This window comes from Chiloscyllium punctatum, chromosome 36, assembly GCF_047496795.1.
Source record: "Chiloscyllium punctatum isolate Juve2018m chromosome 36, sChiPun1.3, whole genome shotgun sequence".
In the NCBI taxonomy this organism is placed as follows: domain Eukaryota; kingdom Metazoa; phylum Chordata; class Chondrichthyes; order Orectolobiformes; family Hemiscylliidae; genus Chiloscyllium; species Chiloscyllium punctatum.
Window position 1 is genome coordinate 72,300,876 of NC_092774.1, and position 16,625 is coordinate 72,317,500.

At 46.2% G+C, this 16,625-nt stretch overlaps 1 long non-coding RNA gene across 1 annotated transcript; it reads right to left on the reverse strand.

The window, feature by feature from the left end:
• Window positions 1-838: 838 nt before the first annotated feature.
• Window positions 839-6,013, reverse strand: LOC140460689 (uncharacterized). The gene is made up of 2 exons (XR_011954286.1): window positions 5,904-6,013; window positions 839-2,391 (listed from the first exon to the last, which is right to left on the reverse strand). It is a non-coding gene; the product is annotated as an uncharacterized lncRNA (long non-coding RNA).
• Window positions 6,014-16,625: the final 10,612 nt, after the last annotated feature.

The window sequence follows — 16,625 nt, forward strand, 5'->3', positions numbered from 1 at the left end:
TCTTGAATCCTGGCATCAGATTCTGATGCCATCTGTGCTTCTGCTGCCAACTGCAGAGAACGGAGGCAATCCCCGTCACTATTCGGTCCCTTATCTCCCCCTCCCTAACGTTGTTCTTACTCCCACCACCCCACAGTTAGCTCCTCTCCCCTGCAGCCTTCTCTCAGATCCCCTTTACCTGCCTGACCCGGGCTCACACCCTCCTGACCCTGTCCACTGATCCCATCAGAAGGCTCTGTCCGGAGGGAAAGACCATCTCCCGGAATAAAAAGCATCTGATTAACTTTCCGCCTTGCCCTCCCAGCGTGTCAGCAACCTGGCTTCCAGCTCCACCTCTCTCAGCCGAAGGTCCTCCAAGTTGTGTTTGCCCGAGATCACATCATCCAGAGCCTTCCACCTTTTGCAAATCGAAAGACAAGTCTCACCCTGCCCTCTCCCGTGTCTATTGTGTAACTGCTTAATCATTTCTCGTGGCTGAGCAGAGACTGATAGCCAAGTTTGGAACCCATGAGGATGGCCTCCACCAGGACCTTGGGTTCATGTTGCATTACAGGTGACCCCACTACACTGGCTGTCTCTCACACACAGCCATACATTCTCACATACTCACGCAGGCACTCTCTCAGATATACGCGCTCTCTCAGATGCACACACATGTACCCACCCACACACACACATGTACCCACCCACACACACATCCTCTCACTTATACTCCTGCACACTCTCACTTTACCAAGCATGCACACACGCAAACACACAGTCTCTCAGCCAGACCCACGTGTATGCACACACACACTCACTCTCATGCATGCACACATAGAAAAGAAGATGGGGTGAATTTTCATTTGCAGAATTATATTTGTAGATACATTCTATTTTGCTCAAAAAGTGCACAATCTGCAGACAGTCAATCCATGTAATATTTTATAAATTCCTACTTTGGGAACAGAACCAGTATGACTCAAGACAGACTCGAACTTCACATCATTCATGCATTGTCTGGGCTGAGATGGCACCTCGTTGTAAAGTTATCTCGAGACTGTGACTTAAAAGAAGTTTTGGGATTTACATACTAATGAACTGAAACCTGCAACCCATTCTAAAGATGAAACACTTAAAAGCAGTCGAGATTTGTTCAATATATCATTTTGCTACAAATTCTGTGTCTTATGATCCTGCTCGACAGCTACCTGATGAAGAATCAACACTCCGAAAGCTAGTGCTTCCAAATAAACCTGTTGGACTATAACTGGATTTTTAACTTTGTTTCCAGTGAAAACAGCCCACCCCTCCCACTGCTGCCAGTAAACTTTACAATGCTGAGGAAACAATGAACCATCAGTCCTGAAAAATGTACGATTCTAATACTATGAGCTACACATTGACTGCTCCTTCTGAGAGAAGACATTGGAAACCTCGCACCGGAGATTGAAAGAAATGAGCAGCTTTAAAAAAAACCTGTTGGATCTCATAGCCTTCAATGTCTGAGTCCGACGGTAAGTTCAGGTAACTTTTGTTGGGACCCAACTTTGTTGCAGCTTCAGATCGTCCCAGCAAAAAGGTGCATAAAAAGTAGCTTTTTTTTAAACACACGCACACTCCCCTGCATCCCACTTTCTTCACTATTGGTCAGCTGAGTTTTCCCTTTGTAATTCGATCCTTGGTGCAGCCTTAGCCTGGAGGAAGTATTGCTTCACTCAGCAATTGCAACCCATATTTTGTATGCAAGTAAGATTCTCCCCGCACATTTGCAGAGGGGCTGTCAAGAGTCAACCACACTGCTGTGAGTCTGGAGTCACATATAGGCCAGACCAGGGAAAGGATGCAGCTGGGACGACTGAGTGAATCCTTTCCCACAACGGCAGTTTCCTCCCCTAAAGCATGAGTGAATCAGATTGGGGAGTTTGTTCCCCATAAATGGTATCATAATGAGATTGTGGACTCCAGATTTCTGACTGAAGTCCAAATCCACTATCTGCTTTGGTGAGATTCAAACCCGGGAGTCCCCAGAACTGGGTTATTAATGCAATCGATAATGGCACTCGGCCGAAGCTCCTTCAATCCCCCTGCGATGGTCGGTGAACTCACTGATGTCTCTGCAGGTGGGAGGAGCGGGTGAAGCCCTTCCCGCACAGAGAGCGAGTGAACGGTCTCTTTGATCCTCCAAGCTGAGTAACTGGTGTGAAGTACTGTACTTTTCACAGTCACCGCACTGAATCTCCCTCATTCGGGTGTATCAGTATTCTTCCTGCCACACCAGTGTCCAAGCAGACAAAAGCAATCATTTCTTCTCGACTGGAATGGCTGCTGATATTCAAGTCCCAATGAATCAAGTGGCTCTGTCAGAAGCTGATGTATCTTTTGGTTTCAGATTTCTTTCCCCATGTCTTCCTGCAAAAGAAATCACGAAATAAATCACAGTCGGTACAGTCAAATGAACAAAACGTTGGTGACAATTCCTTAGATTGCCAGATACCTGCTGATCATATATTATCCATGACACAGAAACCTGAAAGCCCTCATTCAGCAAGGTAGCATTAGGTATATAAAGAGGAAAACTTCATTTAGGTGACAATGACCTGGAACAACCTTCCTACAAAGGTGTTGGAAATGGAGCTGAATCAAGGATATGAAAATGAAATGTCAAGGCTGCTTCAGGAAAGAAAGCCAGTAAAGTTGCCGAAAGACTTCCTGCTGACCTGTTCAATAAAAATGAATACAAGAAATACAGGATGTAATTCCATTACTATATTGGAAGGTGAAAAATCATAGCCATGCAGCGTGTACAACAGCGAATATCAGATATACACCATATGAAGCAATCATAAAATCCCTGCAGTGCAGAAAGAGGCCATTTGGCCCATCAAGTCTACTCCGCCATTCTTTAAGATCATGGCTGATCTATCCATCATCTCAGCTCCTCTTACCTGCATTATCCTGACTACCCTAAATTCACCTACCATCCAAAATCCCATCGATTATCTTGAATATGCCTGCTTCTACTGCTTCCTTGGGCAAAGAATTCCATAGATTCACCACTCTCCAGGAAACGTAGTCCCTCCTCCTCTGCCTTAAACCTACCCCTAATTTTGTTACCTACTCTAACCCACCAGCAGAAACGACGACATACGATGGGTCTGGGTGGCATGCTGTTCGATGGGTCAGTGTGGACTTGATGGGTTGAATGGCCTCCCTCCACACTGTAGGGCTTCTATGATTTACTGCAGTTGTGTTTGCCCAGAACCACAGCTCCTACAACCTCCCAACTTCTGCAAATTGAAAGACAAGTCCCACTCTGCCCTCTCATATGTGTGTTATCTAACTGCTTCATCGCTTCCAATGAATAGAGCCCACACCTCCCGCTGCTGCCAGTGGCCTTTACAATGCTGATACAACAATGCAATACCTGCAGTACAGAAAATCGTAAGACTTCTGATGATACCAGTTACTGATTCACCGCTCCTTCTGATGCACAGCATTGGAAATACATTGTTGGGGGCTGAAAGAAATGAGCAGTTTAAAACAAAAACCCACCTAACCCTTCACTAGGCTTCCCGCTCAGGACACTTTACTTGAAACACTTCAACCCCACATGGCAACAAATTCCCACATTCCATCAAAATCCTGGATGTCCTCACTTACTCAGTTGCTGTCTCTCAAATGAAAAATTTCATTGTCGCTTCTGCTCCCAGTAAGGACAAAATATCTTTGAAAGCTGCTCTGAAATTCCAGTCTTCACAACAATACTTCTACTTTCCTTCAGTCCAAAGTGTCTGTGCTGACCAGATATCCCAAATTAACATAGTCCCATTTGTCAGCACTTAGCCGATATCCTCTCAATTCACCCTGTTACCAGATGCCATTTAAAATGCTGTAATTATACCAGACTCCACCACTTCCTCTGGCAGCTCATTCCATGCTTGCATCACTCTCTGTGTGAGAAAGTTGTCCATAAGCTTCCTTCTAAATCTTTCCCCTCTCACCTCAAATCTATGCCCTCTAGTGTTGGACTTCCCTACTATGTGGAAATGTTTTTGGCTATTCACCCTATCCATGCTCCTTATGAACTTCTATAAAATCACCCCTCAACCTCCAATGCTCCAGGGAACACAGCCCCGGCCTATTCAGCCTCTCCCTATAGCTCAAACCCTGCAACTCTAGCAATAGCCTTATAAATCTTTGCCAAACCCTTTCAAAGGTTCACAACACTTTTCCTGTAGCAGGGTAACCATAACTGAACATAGTATTCCAAAAGTGGCCTAATAAATGTCCAGTACAGGGGCAACATGACCTCCCAACATCTGCACTGAAATGCCCTGACCTATAAGGGCAAGCACATCAAACACCTCCTTCACAATCCTGTCTACCTGCGACTCCACTTTCAAGAAACTATGAACCAGCACTCCAAGGTATCTTTGGTCAATAACATCCCCATTAACTTTGCAGATCCTGCCCTGATCTGCCTTTCCAAAATCAACATTTCAAAATGGGGTTGAGAAATGTATCAGTTGTGATTGAATGGTGGAGTAGATCTGATGGGCTGAATGGCCTAATTTCTGCACCTATGTCATATGGTCTCTTGCTATCCTGGACACAGAGTGTGAGAATTGGGAGCAGGAATAGGTCATTTGGTCTTTCCAGTCGGCACCAGCATTGAACAGTTCATAACTGGATATAAATATACCAGCATCTAGGTGGACAGGGTGGGATTTTTTTCACTGTAGCATTGGAGGTTGAGAGATGACCTTAGAGGGGATTATAAAATCTTCAGGGGTATCGATGAGGTGAACAGCAGGTATTCTTTCCCCGAGATGGGTGTTTCAAGGTTAGGGAGCAAACTTTGAAGATGAGAGGAGAAATATTTGAAAAAGACATGAGGGGCACCTTTTTATTTTAAGACAGAGAATGGTTCTCATGTGGTATCAATGTCCAGAGGAGGTGGTGGATGCAGGTACAGTTACAGTGTTTAAAAGACATTTGGATAAGTACATAGAGTCATAGAGATGTACAGCATGGAAACAGACCCTTCGGTCCAACTCAACCATGCTGACCAGATATCCCAACCCAATCTAGTCCCACCTGCCAGCACCCGGCCCATATCCCTCCTATTCGTATACCCATCCAAATGTCTCTTAAATGTTGCAATTGTAATAGGAAAGGTGCAGAGAGTCTGGGCCAAACACTGGCAGGTGGGACTAGTTTAGTTTCAGAACACAGTCAGCATGGACTAGTTGGACTTAATGGTCTGTTTCTGTGCTGTATGACTGTAACTGTTCTACACTGGTCTTAAAACCATTTTCTTACCTTCCGCCAATACCCATCCACTTCTTTCTTCTTCAAAGTCAAATGAACGCAGCCTTGAATACATTCAATGACTGACCTAACTGCAGGAAGACAACCCCACTTCTGAACTCAACTTCTCTTCCTTATATACCACTTGTCTTGCTGATTGCTTGCTGCTCCTGTCTGACAACTGGCAGTGACTGGTGTAGAAGGACGCTGAGGTCCCTTTGTCCATCCACACATCATTCCTGATGAAGGGCTCGTGCCCAAAACATTGACTCTCCTCCTCCTCCTCAGTTGCTGCCTAACCTGCTGTGCTTTTCCAGCGCCACACTTTTCAACTCTGACCTCCATTATCTCACTTTCACCACATCTCAACATATCACCATCTAAACAATGCGCCTCCTCTCTGCGTTTTTTAAAACACATCAAGGGCTATAGATTGTGTCACTGCATTTGCCATGTGTTTGCAAATTGAGACACAGACCTGGATCAACTTTTCCAGAGTCTGTCCCCTCCCTCGATTCACTCTTTCCTTTCAGTTGCTGCAAGTTAACAATTGAACCCCAGAATGAAACAAAACATGGAAAAAGTGGTGAGAAACAGACTGTTGTACTCACAAAAGTTAGACAGAGGAAGGAAGTTACAGTCTGGGTGAAGTTCACAGAGAAAGGAGCAGCAGCAGCTACAGAGCTCACGTTCCAACCTCCACATTTCGACAATGGCCGGCTCTGATTGGCAGGAGGACCAGTCTCCTTCCGGTCCTCCAAGGTTCTTCATTGGTCCATGGAAAGGAGCTGACGCACAGTTTCTGCGGCCACCAAGGAATATGCGCAGTGCTTTGCTGACACTGGCGGTCATGCACATTGATTGCTGACACCACGGAGCATGCTCAGTGTGCAGGAATTTGTTACAAATTTTAAAGATAAAAATCACAAAACACCTGGTTATAGTCCAACAGACTTATTTGGAAGCACTAGCTTTCAGAGCGCTGCTCCTTCATCTGGTAGTTGTGGAGTATAAGATCGTAAGATACAGAATTTATGATCTTATTCTCCACAACCACCTGATGAAGGAGCAGCGCTCCGAAAGCTAGTGCTTCCAAACAAGCCGATTGGACTGTGACCACCGAATTCCCTTTTGGGTCCATTGAATCTTCCTCTTTGTCAATGTCAGACAGGGACTTACTGACCCTCACCACTCCCTGTACGAAAATGGTCTTCCTAATGTCATTTCACTTCTTTTCCTCGTGACTTTAAAATTCTGCCGAATCGTTATGGATCCTTTCAGGCGTGGGAGCATTTTCACAACATTATTTCCTGTTTCTAGGTCCATCATGACTTGGAAAAGCTCGGTTCTCCGAGGACAGCTGTCCCAATTTTCCAATCTACCTTGATTGCTGACATTCCTCAAACACCGCACCTCTCACGTCAACTTGTTGAACACTATCTGCAACCATTTCACTTCCCTGTTTTCTGCCTCATTCGTACTCCAGACAGCCCAACCTCGTTTCACGAAGGTGCGTTTTGAGAAAGTTGATCAGGCAGTTTTGCACAAGTCAAGTTCAAAAACGCGGAATCGTCCTGGATTTGAACCCGGTACCTTTCACAGGTTGGTATAGAAACAGACCTTAAGCGAGAATCATGCGCCTAGACCAACGAGCTCGAAAGCAGAGCTATGTGTCACCTCTTGAGCGTCCTGAGACATGCTCAGTATGAAATACATTTGAGATTGCTCTCAGAATTGCAAGCGGCAAAGACTTTCCCGAACAGCTGCTTCTCATCCAGTCTCCCTGCTGCTGTTTGTCCCGTCCCTCGGAACCGGGCTCTCTCCACTGGCAGATAATTCAACCATTTTGTTTCGAAACTTTACTCTGACACCCGAGCGGACAGTGACGAGCATTGCCCTCCTCAACACAGGATACAGAGAACAGGAGAAGACCACCCATGTGAAACAGGGAATTCTCATCCATTGTTTCATGTTGCAGAAATAGGAAAATAATGTTTCTGACGGAAGCTCACAATCCTGGTGGCTTTTGTGAAAAATGCCAAGCGGTTTTTGGACATTGTCAGGGTTTGGTTTCCGGGGTCTGAGCCACACAACAGATGGCAGGATGGAGACGGGAATGTGGACTTGGGTTACATCCCCATGATAGAGTCATAGAGCTCGACAACACAGAAACAGGCCTTTCAATTCCAACATGTCCATGCCGATCAGATATCCCAAATTGGTCAGGCCGCTTGTGGAATACTGTGTTCAGTTCGGGTCTCCCTGATTTAGGAAGGGTTTTAAACTTAAAACGACGAGAAAAGATTTACAAGGACCTTGCCAGGGTTGGAGTGTTTGAGTTTTGGAGAGAGCGGAATGGGCTGGGACTGTTTTTTTGGAGTATCAGAGGCTGAAGGGTGACCTAATAGAGGTTTATAAACTCATGCGTGGCATGGGTAGGGTAATTAGACAAGGTCTTTTCCCAGAGTGGGTGTCCAAAACTGTCCAAGGGCAGAAGTTTCAGGTGAGAGGGAAAAGATTTAAAAGGGGCATAAAGAGGTAACCTTTTCACACAGAGGGTGGTGTGTGCTGCCAGAGGAAGTGGTAAACGCTAGTAAAATTACTACACTTAAAAGACGTCTGGATGGGGACATTAAGAGGAAGGGTTTAGAGGGATATGTGTCAAATGCTGGCAAACGGGACTAGATTTGTCCAGGATAGCTGCTGGTCATGAATGTGTTGGACTGAAGGGCCTATTTCAGTGCTGTACATCTTTGTGACTCTCCGTCCAATGCTCACTTACTGTCCCCTTCAATAACAGTATAATTGGAAGTATATTGACATATCTAAAACACAATATTACAACAAATAATTATCATCTAATCTCAGAGATCCACGAATAGTGCATTAAATGCTTCAGTAACACCAGACAGATTTGTGTCCCTTTTTAAGTTCCAATACTGATAAGTGCCATGAGGATCTGAAAGCCTGGAGAGAGAGAATGTGAAATTCCTACCCTTGGATTCACAGCCTCGGCCTCCAGTTTCTACAAGTGAACAGTGGTTTTTCGCCCCCCCCCCCTTTCTTTCCCTGCCAGGATGAGGAATGAGAAGGGAGAAACGTTGTTTTTCTCCCAGATGTCGCGCAGAGGTACGGAGTTTCACTCTGAAACTGATAGGGCTGCTTCTACGTTGTGACGTCCATAATCATGGCAGAGAATTCTTGGAGGAGCCAATCGGAGCCGCAGTGTTGAGAGTGCGGTGTTGATAAAGCACAGCAGGTCAGGCAGCATCTGAGGAGCAGGAGAATTGGTGTTTCAGGAACGAGGCTTGTGAGCCAAGTAGATAGAGAGAGAAATGAGAGGGGGGTGGAGATGGGGGTGGGTGGGGGAAGGTGGCTGAGAGTGTGACAGGTAGTGAAGGTGGGATAATGGTGATATGTCAGAGAGGAGTTTGAGTGGATAAGTGGGAAGGAAGATGGACAGGTCATGAGGGCGGTTCTGAGTTAGAAGGTTGGGTCTAGGATAAGGTTGGGGGAGGGCAAATGAAGAAACTGGTGAAATCCACACCACTCCCGTCTGGTTGGAGGGTCCCAAGGTGGAAGATGAGGCGTTCTTCCTCCAGGCATCGGGTGGTTAGGATTTGACGATTAAGGAGTCCCAGGACCTGCATGTCCTTGGCGAAATGGGAGGAGGAGTTAAAGCATTCAGACACTGGGCAGTGGGGTTGCTTTGTGCATCTGTCCTGGAGATGTTCTCTGAAGTGTTCTGCAAGTAGTTGTCCTATCTCCCCAAGGTAGTGGTGACCGCATCAGCAGCAATGGATACTGTAAATGATGTGTGGGGGAAGTGCAGGTGAATGTATAATGGACTTACAAGGCTCCTTTAGGGCATTGGACAGAGGTAAGAGGGGAGCTGTGGACGCAGGTTTTCCAATTCTTGCAGTGGTGAGGGAAGGTGCCAAGATTGGAGAGTGGGTTGAGTTGGGAAGCGGATTAGATGCGCTGGAGGCCATCATCGACCACATTGGAGTGGAAATTGTGGTCTTTGAAGAAAGAGGCCATCTGGTGTGTTCTGTGGTGGAACTGGTCCTCCTGGGAGCAGATGTGGTGGAGGCGGAAGAATTGGGAATAAGGGATTGCGTTTTTACACGAGGCAGGATGGGAGGAGCTGTAGTCCAGGTAGCTGTGGGAGTCAGTGGGTTTGTAGAAGATGTCCGTGTTGTATCGGTCACTGTTAGAGGGAGAGGTCCAGGAAAGGGAAGGAAGTGTCTGAAATGGTCCAGGTGAACTAAAGGTCAAGGTGTAATGTGTTGGTGAACTTGATGAAGTGTTCAACCTCCTCGTGGGAGCACAAGGTGGCACCGATACAGCCATCAGTGTAACGGAGGAAAAGGTGGGGAATGGTCCCAGTGTAGCTGCGGAAGACTGACTTTTCTATTTACCTGATGAAGGCATAGCCAGTGCCCACGCCTGTGCCCATAGCTACCCCTTTGGTCTGGCAGAAGTGGGAGGATTCAAAGGAGAAATTATTGAGGGTGAGAACCAGTTCAGCCAAATGAATGAGTGTGTCATTGGAGGGGTACCAGTGGGGACCCCAGGAGAGGAAGAAATTTGAAGGCCTTGGAGCCGCAGTGCCAGTCGGTGATGTCCATGTGTTTTAAACTGCCTGTCTCGCATTGACCTCCCGCCCTCGCATGTGCCTGGAGATTGACCAATTGGAATTCCTGGAGGACCAGAAGGCTGTTAGCTCTTCCTGTCAATCAGAATCCCCTATGTCTGATTGCAGAAGTTGGACCATGAGTTCCTGAAGCTGCTGCTGCTGCGCCTCTCTCTCTGAATGAAGATTGAGCTTCACCCCAGACTACAACTTCCTTCCTCTATATGATATCTGTGAGTACCACACACTCTTTTCTCACCCTCTCCTTTTCCATTTATTTTCTCATTCTGAGGTTAACTTGTTGACTTTGCAGGAGATGAAAGTCGGGTAGAGTTTATAGGATGAGTGGGCTTGTTCCAGCTGCTCATGGTATTGGTGAGACCACAGCTCAAATATATTCTGTGCATTTCTGGGTCATTTCCTTAAGGAGGAATGTACTTGTATTGGAAGCAGTTCAGAGAAGGTTCACTCGACTGATTCCTGGCATGAAGAGGATTGTCTTATGAGGAGAGGTTGAGCAGATTGGGTAAGCAGTCACTGGCTTTGAGAAAAATGCGGGGTGACGTCATTTTAAACCAATAAAACTCTGAGGGTTCTCATCAACACAGGTTCTGATAAAATGCTTCCTAGTCAGAAAGTTTAGAGCTCACTTACACAGATTACAAATCAGGGCTCTCCCAATATCAGGCAGAAATGATGAATTTATTCTCTCGTTAATTTGTGTAATGCTTCCCCACAGAGAATAATGGATTCTGGCCCATGGAATGTCTTCAAGGCTGAATTGAACATAATTTTGAGTGACAGGTATTTGAAAGGTTATAGACAGCAGGCAGGAAATGGAGTTAAGGCCACAGCAGCACAGACATGATCTTGTGGAATTGCAGAACAAGCCCCATGAGCTGAATGGCCCACTCCTGGCCCAGTCTCTTACAGCCTGTGTGCAGAACGGGAGAAGGCTAGCATAGAACTGTCAGTCAACATTTTTCAGCATTTTTAGGAGAACGGGAATGAAGGTGATAATAGCTACAGCAGAGTAAGAATGGAGAGAGACTGTAGCATTAAGATTCACATTTTTGAGGGAAGGAGAAAAGAAAGAATGTTCCACAGAAACCAGAATTGTCTGTTTTGAATTTCTATACTGTCTAGACCGCAATGTCTTCTGTAATCTCCTTTTACAGGATACGAGAAAGGGAGGATTTACAGCCAGAAATCTCAAAACAAGATCTGATAGAGACAATCAATTCATTGGCACGGGAATATCATCGGCCTTTGAATCTAGTCGAATTCTTTTATTTCTCTCCTGTCCTGTACTGCTTCACAAGGTTTCAAACATCAGTGAGACTGAGGTATGCATACCTGAGTGAGAGTGTTCCAATGGACTGACTGTGGGATGAGCTTTAAGCGGGTACACAGCCTGCAACAGCAACACCCCATTCGCAGCAGCAATAGATGGAACACGTTCCGTACATGAGTAGTCTTTCAACCGATTGTCAAAGCTGGAGAGAGACAAGGATTCCCACATCATGGAGAAATCGTGGGAGCAAAGCAATATCTTCGCCCTTTCCATTCCTCATTTGGGAGGGAGCGAGAGAGGGAGGAAACTCTATTCACTTGTAGCAACTGAAGTGAATCCAGGGAGGGAGCAGACTCAGCAAAGGTGTCAGATGCTCTCTGTCCTTCTTAATGGTATATGAATTTTTTCCACTCAGTTTAACACATTTATTTAAATACAATTTGCATTGTGGAAAAAGATCGCTTCTTTCCTCTTGTTCAGAATTAAAAGGGTAGATGGAGCAGAATCTAAGGGATTGGCACGTTGATATAAAATTTAGATATATGTTGCTTCATATGGTATATGTCTGATATTAATCGCTGGTATAAAAGCTTTGTGGCTATTATTTTTCACATTCTCATTTAGCACTGAAGTTATATTCTGTATTTCTTGTCTTTTTTTATTGAGTAGGACAGCAGAAAGTCATTCAGCAACTTTACTGGTTTGCTTTCTCAAGTAGCCTTGACATTTCAATTACATTGTCCTTGGTTCAGCTCCATTTCCAGCGCCTTTGTAGGCAGCTTGTTCCAGGTTATTGTCACCGAAATGAAGATTTCCTCCATACACACTTAAGGCTATCTGGCTGCATGAGGGTTTTCGGGTTTCTGTGTCCTGGATAATATGCGATCAGGCATCTGACAAACTACAGGAATTGTCACCTATGTTATGTTCATTTAACAGTACTGTCTGTGATCACGTATTTTGTGAATTTATTTTTGCAGGAAGACATGTAGAAATAAATCTGAAACCAAAAGATACATCAGCTTCTGACAGAGCCACTTGATTCATTGGGACTTGAATATCAGCAACCGTTCCAATTGAGAAGAAATGTTGGCTTTTCTCTGCTTGAGAGATTTTGGACACTTTGGCAGGAAGAATACGGAGACACCCGAGTGAGGGAGATTCAGTGCACTGACTGTGAAAAGTGCTTGAATCAAAGTCTCACCCTCACGGTTGAAAGAGACTGTGTCCCCATTCTGTTGGTAATTTCAAACCCAGAGCGACACAAGGAAAGCTCTCCCCATGGGGAAACTGTGGAAATGTGGGGACTGTGGGAAAGGGTTTCCTTCCCCGTCAGTGCTGGAGACTCATTGAAGCATTCACACAGGGGAGAGGCCATTCTCCTGCTCTGTGTGTGGGAAGGGATTCAGTTGGCTGTGCAACCGGCTGATGCAGTGGCATGTTCACACCGGGGAGAAGCCATTCACTTGCTCCAAGTACAGGAATACATTCGTCAATTCTCCTGGCCTGCTGAAACATTCTTGGGTCCGCACTGGGGAGAGGCCGTTCACCTACTGTCACTGCATAAAGGGGTTCATGAGTTCATCCACCCTACAGACATACCAGTGGGTCCACACTGGGAGAGGCTGTTCTCCTGCCCTGAGTGCAGGAAGGGATTTGATTGGGTGGACAACTTTCGGAGGCACTAGTGAGTTCATGTGCCGTCACTGGGATTGAAGGAGCAATGGCCGAGCGGTATTATCAACTGAATTATGCACTCAACTCTGGGAGCTCCCGGGTTTGAATGGCAGGTTGGAATTTATTCAGAAATCTGGAGTTCAGAATCTCATGATAAAACCATTTTCAGGGGTAAAACATCCTCATCTGATTCACTCATGATTTTTTTAGGGAAGGAAACTGCTGTTGTGGGAAACCATTCACTCAGATGTCCCAGATGCATCCTTTACCCGGTCTGGCCTACACATGACTCCAGACTCTCTGCAATATGGTCGACTTTAAACCCCTGTCCCCACCCCTGCCCCCGGAAAATGAGTGGGGAGAAACTTACTTGGATACAGTATATGGGTTGAAATTGCTGAGTGAGGCATTACTTCCTCCGGGTTAATACGGTACCAAGGATCCAGTGACAAAGTGAGACCTCAGTGCTTACCAATAGTAAAGCAACTGGGGTGGCAGGGGAGGTCAGGGGTGTGGGTGTGTGTGTGTGTGTGTGCTTTGAGCTTCAGCTGTTGAACAAAAGAAAAGCTACTTTTTGTAATCTTTATTTCTGGGGTGATCATGAAGCTGTAACAAAGTTGAGTCGCAATAAAGGTTACCTAAATTCGGACTCAGACATTGAAAGATATAAAATCCAACAGGTTTCTGTTTTAAATCTGCTCACTCAGCTTCCAACACGAAGTTACCAAAGTCGTGTATCAGAAGGAGCAGTGAATCAGTAGCAAGTATCGTTAGAAACGGTTAAGACTTTCATCTCTGCAGGTACTGCATCGTTGCATCAGCATTGTAATGTTTACTGGCAGCAGCAGGAAGTGTTGCGGCTGTGTTCATGAGAAACAACGTTAATAATCAAACAACACCAGGATGTAGTCCAACAGGTTTATTTGGGAGCACTAGCTTTCGGAGTGCTGCTCCTTCATCAGGTAGCTGTGGAGCAGGATCATAAGACACAGAATTTTTAGCAAAAGATCAGTGTCATGCAACTGAAATGATATATTGTACAAACCAAGATTGCTGTTAAGTCATTCACATTTTATAATGGGTTGCAGGTTTCGGTTCATTAATATGCAAATCCCACAACTTCTTTTAAGTCACATCCTCGAGATAACTTAAGGTAGATAGGATAGTGAAGAAGGCGTTTGGTATGCTTTCCTTTATTGGTCAGAGTATTGAGTACAGGAGTTGGGAGGTCATGTTGCAGCTGTTCAGGACATTGGTTAGGCCACTGTTGGAATATTGCATGCACTTCTGGTCTCCTTCCTATTGGAAAGATGTTGTGAAAGCTGAAAGGGTTCAGAAAAGATTTACAAGGATGTTGCCAGGGTTGGAGGACTTGAGCTATAGGAAGAGGCTGAACAGGCTGGGGCTGTTTTCCCTGGTGCGTCGGAGGCTGAGGGGTGACCTTATAGAAGTTTACAAAATTATGAGGGGATAAAATTATAGGATAAATAGACAAAGTCTTTTACCTGGGATCGGGGAGTCCAGAACTAGAGGGCATTCCTTTTGGGTGAGAGGGGAAAGGTACAAAAGAGATCTAAGCAGCAACTTTATAACGCAGAGGGTGGTACGTGTATGGAATGAGCTGCCAGAAGATGTGGTGGAGGCTGGTGCAATTGTAACATTTAAGAGGCATTTGGATGGGTATATAAATAGGAAGGGTTTGGAGGGATATGGGCCATGTGCTGGCAGGTGGGATTACATAGGGTTGGGATTTCTGGTCAGTGTAGACAGATTGGGCCGTAGGGTTTGTTTCCATGCTGTACATCTCTAGGACTCTATTTTATAAATGAAGCGACAGCTCAGACAATGCGTGGAAGGTGTGAGGTTCAAGACTGTCAATATCCCAATCTTGAGTCAGACTGGTTCTATTTCCAAAGTAGGAATTTATAAAATATTACATGCATTGACTGCCTGCAGACTGCGCACTTCTTGAGCAAAATATAATGTTTCTGCAAATATAATTCCACAAATTCACCCTATTGACTTACGTGCATGTGTGTGTGTGTGTGTGTTTGAGAGAGAGAGAGAGAGAGACTGTATCGTGTAGTGAAGTCACCTGTAGTGTCACATGAACCCAAGGTCCATTTGAAGCTATCCTCATGGATTCCAAACTTGGGTTTCAATAGCCACCAGAAATGATTAAGCAGTTACACACCACACATTGGAGAGTGTAAGGTGGGACTTGTCTTTTGATTTGCAGAAGGTGGGAGGCTCTGGATGCTGTGATCCAGGGCAAACACATGCTGGTGGACATTCGGCTCAGAGAGATGGAGCTGGAAGCCGGCTGCAGACCTTTGGGGATAAAGAGAGCCAGACATTTTATTCCAGGAGTTGGTCATTCCTCTCTGGACAGACCCTTCTGATTGAGTCAGTGGACAGGGTCAGGAGGTGTGAGCGTGGATCAGGCAGGTAAAGGGGATCTGAGAGAGGGCTGCAAGGGAGTGGAGGAGCGAACTGGCTGGGTGCTGGGAGTACGAACAACATTGGGGAGGTGGTGGTAAGGGACAGAATAGTGATAGGGATTGTCTCTGGTCTCTGCAGTTGGTAGCAGGAGGCCAGATGACATCAGTGTCTATCTGGTGTCAGGATTCGGGAACCAATGTGCTCAGGGCTGAAGATGTGGGAAAGGGAGGTTACAGCATGTGTGGTCCACAAGTGTCAGGAGAGAGTCTCTGCTAAGGGTGCATGAAAAGTTAGAAGCTAACTCTGGACGGCACAGTGGCTCAGTGGTTAGTACCAGTGCCTCACAGTGCCAGGGGTCCATGTTTGATTCCATCCTTGGGCAACTGTCTGTGTGGACTTTGGCACGTCCTCTTCCTTATGTCTGTGTGGGTTACCTGCCAGTGCTCTGGTTTCCTCCCACAGTCCAAAGATCTGCAGTTTCGGGTGGATTGGCCATGCTTAAGTGTACAGATTAGAGTGGGTTAGCCATGAGGAACTTCAGGGCTATAGGGTCAGCAGGTGGGTCTGGATGGGATGCTGTTTGGAAGGTAGGTGTGAATTCGATGGGCCGAATAGCCTGTCAGAACTATATGATTCTACTGCTTTCGCCACGTATATATTGCGAAATGATTCACCAAAGTCTGCTGTGGGGGGAGCGGGTTCCAGTTCGTGAGATATCAACACTGGTCTTGGGAAAGGTGGGATTTGGGCAGTCTCTCTCAGCTCCCCCCCCCGCTCCCCTATCCAATCTCTCCCCACCCACTGTCCCCCTTCCATTCTCTCTCAACCCTCTGCCCTGCATTCTCTTCCTCCCCACCTCTGCCCAACAGTCTTTCTCTTTCCCTCACCATCGGTCCCCACAATCAGAAATGGCAGGAGGTTCAGTCCTGGGAGGTGACCGAAGGCAGCATCAATGGTAGGATCTGATTGCTGGGAGCGCTTGTGCCCCCGCTGGTGCTTCTGCAAGTTGTAGGAAAACATGAACCTCTTCCCACACTCGGTCCAGCTGGTGTGGACACATTGGATCTTCAGTAGGGCGGAGGAATTGCTGAAGACCATCCCGCAATTAGGGCAGCAGAATGGCCTCCCCCCCTTCCCCCCCCCCCCCGCCCAACACCCCCGTGTGGTCCAGCTGGTGATTCAGCACTGTGGAGGAGCAGGTAATGACCTTCCCACATTCGGGGCAGGAGAACGGCTTCTCCCCGGTGTGGATAGACTGGTGCCTCAGCAGGGCAGAGGAATTGC